The sequence below is a fragment of the Lissotriton vulgaris genome, chromosome 5 (assembly GCF_964263255.1).
Source record: "Lissotriton vulgaris chromosome 5, aLisVul1.2, whole genome shotgun sequence".
NCBI classification, from domain to species: Eukaryota; Metazoa; Chordata; class Amphibia; order Caudata; family Salamandridae; genus Lissotriton; species Lissotriton vulgaris.
The window spans coordinates 1,802,903,558-1,802,914,975 of NC_141693.1; positions in this window are offsets into that span (position 1 = coordinate 1,802,903,558).

An 11,418-nucleotide genomic window follows, 5' to 3' on the forward strand; every position below is an offset into this window, starting at 1 on the left:
AAGTGTACATGGCCCAAGGGCTCCCTAGTAAATCAGTGAATCTGACATTTCATAGCAGTCCACACTCAATAATTTAACTTGAAACTCAAAGATTAAATCTATTAATTAATCCACTTGACATTGAATATCGATTTCTTTTCACAAATGTTGACTTCAAATTCGTGTTGTCAATAGAGATAATTACAATTCACTTTTCAATTTCCATTCAAACAAATCCAAAATTCGGGTGTCATACCCTTCATCAGGGGTCACTACAATCGAAAAGTAATACAAATGTACTTATTGGAAGTATGACAATCAGCACATTGTGCAAGTCTAACAATATTTCTAACTGAGTGAAATGGTGATGAATTAAAATGTGAGACAGGGCCACTGCAGGAACAGAATCATACGATAATGAGTGCTATGTATATAATTATTCATCTGTGAAAGAACAGAATCCGAAGCTCAAAGAAGGTGACATTCATGCTGTGGTGCCGTCTGATAAGAAAGATAATAAGTGGTAAGGTGATTGTTGGAAATGGCCCTTTTTGCAGGGTTATGCCCAAACGTTTTGCTTCTTCTTCCTTTATTTTTCCTGACCTGTGGTTGTTGGCAATAGGACTCTGGGCACTTTAACAATGCTGATCAGTGCTAAAGTGCATATGCTCTCTGTGTAAATTTTTGTTTAGATTAGTAATCCATGATTGGCATATTTGTTATACCAGGAAGTCCCTAGTAAAATGCACTGAGTGTGCCAGGGCTGGTGATTCAAATGCTGCTAGTGGGCCTTCAGCATTGATTGTACCACCCACATGAGTAGCCCTAAAATGGTGTCTCAGGCCTGCCACCGCAGTGCCTGTGTGCAGTTGCTATTTGCCATGCTGACCTGGCCAGTGTCCACACTGGCCAGGCCTAACCCTTCCTTTTCTGTACACATTGGACACCCCTATGGAAGGCCCAAAGTACCCCCCCTGGTCAGAGTGCAGTGTATGTGAAAGGTAGAGCATGTACTAGTGTGGGTGACATGCTCTGGTAGTGAATTACAACCATTTTTGTTTTTCACTATTGAAAGGCTATCTTGCAAATAGGCTGTAATGGGGAATGCTGTGTATAATGTTTACCTGCATATCTTCCCATAGGAGCAATATAGAAAATAAACGTCTGGTATCCCTGAACTCAGAATTTAATAACACATCTCTTAGGGAGGATGGTCTTTAAGTCCTGTGTTTGAAAGTGGCACTTTTAAAAAGTGGGTGCTTTCTTTTCTGACCTTTGTGTGTGCCTTTGGCCGTTTGTGAATTGACTGTCTGGTTTGTGAGTGACAGGGCTGGAGGATTCCAGGAGACAGAATGAGTCCGCCCAGTGGTGAATATAGAGATCTGCATCTAGGGAGAAAGGAGTTGCACCTGGAACCGGAATAAGACTGTGCCTGCCCCCCACAGTGCTGGCTCCACCCCCTGAGGTGCGTCTGATGTCTCTGCCCTGCACTGTGAAAGGAGATAAGGAATCATGTCAACAAAGTGCTCCAGGGCAGTGCTTCCCTCCACAAAGCTGGCTCCACCTCCTGTGGGGTGTCTGATGATTCTGCTCTGCACTGTGAAAGGAAAGAAGGAGTCATGTAAACAGAGTGCTCCAGAACTGGTTTGGACCGGACTCAGGGTCCTCCCGCACAAAGGGAACAAATACTTTTTGGGGTATAAGTACAGGACCTCAGACCACTGAACTTTAGATTATCCTGGAATCAAGAAGGAACCTCTGCCAAGGATAAAGCTGGAAGACTGAAGAGGAAGGACAGTCCTGCTGTGTACTTGTGGGCTGACCTGTAGTTGCTTTGCTGACAAGGAGAGGGGAAGGACTTTGCTTTGTGCTGTATCCTCTTGGTTGAAGAGATCTCCAAGGGCCTGAGTAGAGCTGGCTCCCTGTTAAGAAGTCCCCAGAACAAAAGGATTTCACCCCTAGCTTCCCCCCTGAACTCTGCTATATGAGTTCTGTCCTTCCTAGAGTGCTTGGTCCAGTTGTGGTGCCTCTGGAAGTTGTACCTGTTGTTTGGGAAGCTGGACAAGGAGACACCAAGACAATCTGCAAATTTTCACGCATCGCTCGCTTGTGGAGCGCATCAATGGCAGTGCAAGGAAATTCACGATGCAGCGAACATCGAGATTGTCGCAGCGCCTGTTGCCGCTGCAAGAACCGATGCATCCTTTGCTTGCGGAACGCATCGCTCCGGTGCAGGAAGATTACCATTGCTGCGAGTATCGTCGTAGAGCCTGTCGTCGCTGGGTGAGATCGCTGCACCGCTTGCTCGCGGACCGCATCACGTCACTGCGAGTGTCATTGCAGAGCCATCGCATCGAGGGGCTGCGAGAGGAGGAGATCAATGCTGCGCATCACTGCTGCACCTGAGATCGTAGCCGTCCCGAATATCGTTGCATCGTACCTTTGCGAGACGCTTCCTACGAAACCTGTGCACTGGAATCCATAAAAGGTATCGCCTCCCTCCCCATAGAGATCGGATTTGTCGCAACACGCCCAATGCGTCCAGCGGGGCTGTCACATCGCCTCCCCAGGGTCTCAGGAGTGACGCATCACTTGTTTTTCAATGCCGCAGCTTCCATTTGGAACTTTTGTCGCTTATACAGGTACATTGGGCTAAAAGTGACGCAACTGTGGATTATTTTGACGCAAACCCTAGAATCTTTTAAAATCATATTCTTGAACTGTGTATGTTGGATTTTTGTCGTTTTGGTCTTGTGTAGTTTAGATAAAGATACCTTATTTTCCTTGCCTCCGGGATGTTAGGCTGAATAGCTGTGTGCTCTTTTATAATAAAGGTTTTAAAAAATTAAAAAAAAAAAGATACCTTATTTTTCTAAAATGGTTTGGAGTCCCTTTGTGGTTGTTTCACTTTGTTACTGTGAGTGTTGGTACAAATACTTTACACATTGCCTTTGATATGCCTGTCTGCTCGTGCCAAGCTACCAAGGGGGTGATCTGGGGTTATCCAAAGAGTGTATCCTCCTTACACTGACTAGAAGCAAGGGTTCCTATTTAGACATTGGTACCTACCTCTGCAACTACAGATCCCCAGATCTAACAGTGATGTTAATTGACTACCAATCCCAGCATGCAACATTTGCTACTAGTGAAAAAACATTCCTTGAAAAAATGGTGTCAGTCAAATGTGTTTAAGAAAAGTTGTTAATTTTCAGTGCGTCAAATATGATTCCCCTATGTAAAAAATCTAACCTCTGAACGTCCTGCTGGGTCCTGAAATTCTACCGGAAAGCCAAAAAGACGTCGTTGGCTCAGCGGAATGTGCTAGGTTCCCGTGCTGAGTCTTGCAATAGCATGAACTGTATCGAAAACAAACCAGTTGAACAGGAGAAATAAAAATGACCAAGAGACGTCCATGGGAGTGTTTGAAAATCAGATTCTTGCTCCGGTTCTATTACTCTCACCTGTTAGTGTTTACTCGATAATGTAATGGTGGGGATGCCATCAGGGTGAATGACGGACCTGGACTTTTGCACGAAAAGATGAGGGTGTCTGCGTAGGCCCCCCTATGACGTGGGCTCAAGCTCCCAAACGTCGAACAGAGCGGCCGTCTGTGCCCGGAGGTGATGTACTTGCAAGGAAGAGTGGTGGAGCCGTATGCAGGACTGTGTATGATGACAGTACTGATGAGGATGAGCTGGTTGTGGACTATAATGATGGCAGCGATGAGTGGGAAGAAGGTGAGCAGCTTGATGATGAGGATGTGGGGAGGCCAGAGGCGAAGTCAAAAAGGAGAGAGCAGGCAATGGGAAGCACTTTTTGTGTTTTTCAGAAGTCAAGTGCGGATGGAGGGAACACCGTAGACAAAGCGACTCGGAGGGGCGGAGGTAGTAGCAGAGAGAAGAGCGACAGTGACAACCTTCCAGCAGGTAAAGGAGATTGCTGGGTGGTGTGGGACACGAAACACATGGGTCGGGGGTAAGAATAGTAAGTCAGAGGGTGTGGGAGGACGTGCCCTTGAGAATAAGGGGGTACAGGCTAAGGGTGCCTCAAAGGTGACAGTGACACAGCTGTCGACTGGAAAGGGATCCAGACGGACTACACAGGAGGGCAGGAGATAGTCATGGGGAGGTATCTACTGAGGAAGATAAACACAAGAAGAGGTTGCCATACATGGGTTTACAATGCCCTTGAAGTCCCACTTTTCTGAAAAGACAAAGAATATGATCAGAAGACACAAATATGTTGATGTTTTCAAACTCTTAGATAGAGATATTCAAGCGAAGGTGTAAGGAGGAAGTGTGGGGGTTGACAAGGAGGCCCAGGGTCCCGATTAACATGGAGAATTGGACGGTGGTATTTCTGATTTATGCCAGTATTTATTATGAGAGGCTCTAGACAGGGTGATTGCTTTGTTCAACTATATGGACAACATTAGGAAGGGCCAGATGCACTTTGGGGGTGAGCCTTAATCCTGACAAGACTTGGGGGTGGTGGATTTGGAATTGTGGATGCAGTGGATGTCTTCCACTCAATCTACAGCCTCTAGGCACACCCCGAAAAGCCTGCCATCACATATCAGCCTTTTCAGCCCCATCCCACTCCACAAGGAGCGAGTTAGGCACCAAAGCCAACTGGACCCAACTCTGGGGCATGTTGGACCTTCAACAAAGGGTTTTGCTCCTGACACTCATGCATATTTTAACACAAATGTTCGAAATGTGGGGGGCAACACTCCATCACACAGTTCTTCACATTGGCTAGCTCCACGGAACAATGGACAACTTCTAGAGGCTGTGTACAACAGGGCAGCCTGGGTTAAAAGGCTCCTACATCCATTAAGGTGGAGGCCATGAAACCTTTGCTCTCCAGGCACCTGGACAGAGAGAGAGCTTTGCGGCTGGAATGTGGTTTCACAGAGGGTTTTCAGGTGAGGTATCAGGGTCTCCAGGGATGCAGGAGGGATGAAAACTTGAGGTCAGTTAAAAACTTCCTGTGGTGGAGGCAGCAAAATTGGACAATGAGTTGGCAGAGGGGAGGATAGCTCGCCACTTTCAGATGAGATCATCTCCCCACTGGGGCAGGGCGTGGTACCTAAAAAAGGAGTGGGGGAGTTCAGATTGATTCACCACTTGTCTTGGCTAGAAGGAGCTTCAATAAATGACTTCATTGTAGAGAATGACACTAGGGTGTTGTATGCATAAGTGGACGACACTATTCGACTGGTAAGACAGTATGGGCAAGGAGCCGATTTAGCGAAGTGTGACATCCGATCATGGGTATTTGGCTGCGATGATCCAAGATGGATCAGAGGGGTAGGGGAAAATGGGCATGGCTATGCAAAGGGGGCAGTCTTGAAGTCTGTCCCATGCGAGATGACGCAAGTTCCATGATTGGCCCAGTAGGAGGTAGCTGGATGTTTTTTGTCATGAAGTGGATAGTAGGGATACTGCATTCCAATTGTTGGCAGTGTTGTACATGGCTTTGCAGGGGTTGGGTGAGGATCTTGCTGGTGTTACACCGCACTCATTTAGAACTGTGGTGGCAACTGCAGCTGCATGTTTGAGGTGGTTATGGGGTCAGATCTAACATATAGGCAGAAGGAAGTTAAGGTAGTTAATCATAGCACATAGCCTTGTAAGTAGTACCGGGGAAAGAACTGGGCATAGAGATGAATCCCTTCTATTTTGAAGAAAGTGGCATTTCCAGAAATGACAGTATCTACTGTAACACTGATATATGTAGTAACTTCTTTAATGTAACTTATTTTCTCTATTCCAGCTTACCAAGGTTGGATGAAGACATTTAGCCTTAAAGTGGATGGAAATAGATGGCTATGAGGTGACTAGGGATGGTAAGGGTACAAAGCTGATACTAGCAAAGTCACGAGAGCCAGATTGGAATATCACAAAGGCAAGGAAGGATTGGATTTAGGAACCTAAAATGATTGGATCACACTGGTGCAAACGTACATGCTGTTGTTTTTCTTCTGCTTCTGCCTAATGCTCCTTTACATTTTATTTTCTGCTTCTTGCTCTTTGAGTATATCATAATCAATTACAGTTAACCATATCACACTCCAGAAATGTCACTTAGGTAATTTCTTTGACATGTAGGACATTACCTCCCCGCACTCTTGACAACATATTAGTGCAAACCTGCACTTTTGGAGAGCTCAGCCTCTCCTCCTCACAACTCCACCCTCTTCTTTGGGAGTCTTAATTGGATTGGATTTACATTTATAGAGTGCACGAATGCCGAAGCTTCTTGGTGCTGGGGTAAAAGAGAGGAAGGACCAATGTCAACATAACCGACACCTTAAGTCCTGGAGAACAGCCATGTTTTTAGTAGCTTCCTAAACAGTATCCTGTTTGATTGGAGTCTGACTGTGATAGTTGGTTCCACAGCCTAGCCACACAATGAGATAGACTCTTACCACCCCATATGGCTCTATGGACTTTCATGGCACAAAGGAGACCAGCATTAGCTGATCTAAGACTTCTTGTGGGGGCGCACCAATTGAGGTTTTTTTGAAGGTCTGCAGCTCCTGTGCCATAAAGTGTCTTATGAGCCAGACATAAGGCCTTAAATTCTAGACGTTACTGTATTGGAAGCCAATACAGCTCCTTGATGGCATCCGACGTAAGGTGACCTTTAGGAATATTCAACAGTAGCCGCACCACAGCATTTTGAATAGACTGCAATTTAGTCTTCTGTGCCTTGGCAATGCCAAAAAAAAGAGCATTGCAGTAGTCTAGACGGGATAAGACTAGGCCAATACCACAGTTTTCCTTAACTCCGATGGAATAAAAGAAACACCTTTCTAAGTAGCTTCAAAATATAGAAGCAAGTCGAGGTTATATGATTGATCTGGGCCGCAAAGCCAAGTTGTTCATCGACTATGATCCCCAAGTTCTTACCTTTAGAGGATGGTATTGGACATGTGTCAGCCTCTGTTGACCACCAGGTAAAATCCCACAGGGACGGACCGCCACCAAACTCGATCACCTATGTCTTATCCGTATTTATTTTGAGATAGTTGTTACTCATCCAGCTCATGATGTGAGTCAGATATGCATGGAAACTCGCAGCCACAGACGCCACATGATGTGATACAGAGATGATAATATGTGTGTCGTCTGCATAAGACACAAACGAGAACCCATGCTGTCTGATGAGACTGGCAAGCGGGGTGACATAGATGTTGAATAGAGTTGGAGAGAGTGCCGATCCCTGTAGGACATCGCAAGGCAGGAGGAATGTTTCAGACTGTAGATTTTCCCAGTGCAAAGTCTGTTCCCTGTCCTCTAAAAACAACGATAGGAGGGACAGAGCCACCTCCCCAATCCCCACCGCCTTTAGCTGTTGCACTAACACCATGTGATTCACAGTGTCAAATGCTGCTGATAGGTTGAGGAGGATGAGGATCGCCCTATCTCCCCATCCACCTGTCTCCGAATATCCTCTGTTGCCATGACTAGCGCGGTCTCGGTCAAATGGCATGACCGAAATCCATGCTGACTTGCATCCAACAGGTTGTTGGTGTCTAGATTAGTCGACAACTCCTGATTTATTGACATCTCAAGAATCTTGGCTGCAATCGGCAGACAAGAGATTTGTCGATAATTCTTGGGCTCCAGTGGATCAAGCTGGGGTTTCTTGAGAATTGGTCTGTTACAGGCTTTTTTCTAGTCTAGTGCATAAATCCCAGATTGTATCACTTGATTTAGGATGGGGGCTAAGTGACTGCTAACAACCCCAGACACCATGTGCATGAGAATAGGCGGATAACATATCTTCTTTATGGAACTTTCACAGTGGATTCTGTATTAGAAATCTATCCCATCAAATAATGAACGCAATCAGAAATGAAATAGAAATCTTTTGGTTTTTGTTAATTATTTGTTTGTTATAAAAAATATAATAAATCAATGAAAGCACGTTGAAAATATGTTGAGAGTTTTTTTATTTCTATTTTGTTGTTAAAACGTTTTGCTTAGTTCAAACATTTTTTATGAAATTCCTTCTTGAAATGTCTTACCTTACTTGACTGTTATTATAATTTTGTCCAACTGTTTTTTTGAAAAAGCATGTCTTCTCACAGATTGTCTTGGGATTATCCAAAGCTGTACTCCAAAGAAGGTTAATAACCATAAAGTGTACTGGAGAAGAAGAAATAATAAAAATTAATTGCAAAACACAAAATTACTCATGTTCACCTAATATTCAAACACCTTTATAAAATTTTAAACTTTAAATCTTCCCTTTAGAAGCAAATGTGTTATACAGTGGTATTGTGTCATATGTGGTCAGTGCTTTATTGAAACCATGGATATTTATTTACAATAGATACATTTTTTAATTTCTTAATAAACATTTATATACATGCAACTGGGAAAATGTTGTCAAAATTTACCACTTGTGATTATTGCATTATATGCTTCTGATTCTATAAAGTGATTAAGATTTGAAAACACACATGTATCAAATAATAATTAAACATTGATTTACTCCTAAATTCATATGAATGCTCAAAATTTTATTAAGGAGTGTTTCTGAGAAGCAACTATCCCCCAGATTCATCAAAGTAACGTTTTGCGAGTCCTTAATAGCGATTTTTAAGGAATCGCTATTAAAGACTCGCAAAACTGGATGCATTTAGAAATCGCAATATTTTTTGCGATTTCCTCTGCTTCCTTATTTGCGATTCTCTAATTGCTAATCGCAAACAAGGAATGGCTGTCCCATTCATTCCTATGGGCCTAAAGGCTTAGAATGAATGGGGAGTCATTCCTTATTTGCGATTAGCAAATAGCGAATCGCAAATGAGGAAGCGATTTCAAGGGTGCCAGGGTGTCCAAAGGACACCCTGTAGCACCCCTGAAATTGTAATGTACACTGGTGTTGCGCACACACATGTCCAAAGGACATGTGTGTGTGTAACATACAACTTAGAAAAATGCACTAAAGTGCATTTTTCTAAGTTTTTGCTATTTACCATGTAGTTAGACTTCGCGGAAAATAGCGGCCCCAGATTGCGAATTCGCAATTTTACAATGGTTCATGAATTGCATTTAAGGAATCTCAAATTGAGATTCCTTAAATGCAATTAATCGCAATTTAGCGATTTCTATAATTGCGATTTTTGCATTTGGGATGATGAATCCCAAATGCAAAAATAGCGCTCGCAAAGGGCCAGATTCTCAGAATCTGGCCCTTTGCGAGCCGATTTCAGCTTCATGAATCTGGCTGTTAATCCTAATTTTGATTATTGTTATTCCTCAATATTTTTGTCACAGAAAATATATTATGAGCTGTATATTTCTTTTATGCTTAGGAGTATGCCGTAATTGTGTCAATGTGTTTCGGTCAGTATAATTATGATGGGATCTTCATCAGAACCTATTGGACCACAGTGTATAAGGTTTAGCAGTAAAAGGCAATTCCAGTTGTGTCAGGCTGGGACTTTTATGTCTTTTTAGTTACTTTGACTCCTTTATCTATGTATGGATTTGTGTAGCACAAAACTAGATAAAAGGCAGCAGACTGTTGTACTATGTTGAATGCAAGGGTACAATTATAGAATGGTTTCTGAGAGAGGAGGTGAACTATTTTCTGTGTTGTGATTTCAGGCTTAGAGAGAAGGAGTCATTGGGCAGTCCAGTACTGTACTATACTGAGGCTATAACTTGCATTAGCACCTCAGTTTATTTCACTTGTTGATATGGCTTCTCCTGCTTTGGATAACAAATTCCTGGTAATGTATGGTGATATGTGGCTTTGAAAATAAATTTGTGGATTTTGAAAAGGGCTGTTTTTTTTAATTTGAAAAGGTATCAAATCTCTTTTCCCTACTTCTAACTTTTAGATGTGCATCATTCGAAAGGCCTCGAAGATGCGGCCAATCAGCAGCATTTTGAACTGTGGGATTTTTTCTGAATATATATAATGTAGATCCATGATGCAGGAATGCATTGCTGCCTGTTCATAGCAACAACAGGAGATGTTGAAGTGGCATCACACACATATGACCAACAATGACATCACAGGATTGACCCCTTGTTGTAGATTAGTCTTCCAGACTAATCTACTTATGGCTACTTAGCATTAGTGAAGACAGAAGACTGGAAGGCAGAGCTGCCTACAAACGTGCACTTGCGAGTTTTGAAACCCACCCGTATTAGGAAAATTAGAAGAAGCTAGATTCTCTATCAAAATCGAGAATGCTGAAAACTCATCTGAAGAGCTCTACAAAATTCTCAATGACTTCACCAAGTCACGCACCTGTTCCCTGGCTAGTCCATGTGCAGACCCCAAAAAAGTGTCTAACTACTGCCCCAACTCACTTCTCCCGCTATTGGGGAACCTTCTGAAAAAACCCTAGTCAACAAACAGCTCATGGCATTCCTTTAGGACTTTAAAATTTTAGATCCCTCACAATGGGGATTCAGATACGGCGAGAGCACTGAAACAACACTGGTGGTAGTTACGGACACAATCTGCCTATCACTAGATGTGAGCTCCCCTGTCATGCTAGTGCTGTTGGACCTGTCAGCGGCCTTTGACTCAGTTTCTCATGATATACTGCTTTGCAGCTTGCCTGAGATCTGTGTCGGTGGCAATGTACTACTTTGGATCAATGATTTTTTAGCTAGCCTCACACAGACGATAATGCTGGGTTCGTTTAAGTCCAGCTCCATCCTCATCAATAAAGGTGTACCATGTTGTTTTGATGTCATATAACACACGGATGACACCCAGCTGATCGTCTTGTTTGATCAGGATTCTGATGGCGTAAAGGAGCGATTCATGGACTGTATGAGAAGGATTGTGGCCTGGATGACGGTGAACTATCTTCAACTATACAGCGAAAAACTCAAGTTTTGCTATTTCGCAAAGCCCAGGTCCTCTGTTCTCCGGCCTAGTAGCCTTCAAAACTTGGGAGGCTTCCTCCCCCAGGCTTGCCATGAAAAATCTGAGCATTAAATTAGACCAGGCACTATTCACGAAGGATCATATCTTCACTATCTGCGGGCCTACTTTGCAGCCATGCAGCTTCTGAGGAAAGTCTTCCCCTGGTTACCCTCTTGTACTCTGAAGACTTGGGTCGAGGCCCTAGACATAAGCTGCCTCGACTATAGCAACACTTTGCTTATGGCCGACAATGATGCCTTATTGGCCAAACTCCAGGTGGTGCAAAACACTGTAGCATGCGTGGTCTGTAATCTCCCGGCAGTCTCTCCCCCGGTGCCCACTGTGAGAACCTTACACTGGCTCCCAGAGAGCGCACCATTGTTAAGAACTGCTGCCTCACCCATAAAGCTCTGATGGGTGGAGCCCCCTCTTACCTAAAGGACAAACTACGGCATTACTATCCTTCAAGAATGCTTGGATCAAGCGATAAGGGTCTTCTGACCGTTCTCCGCATTCACACTTCCAGAT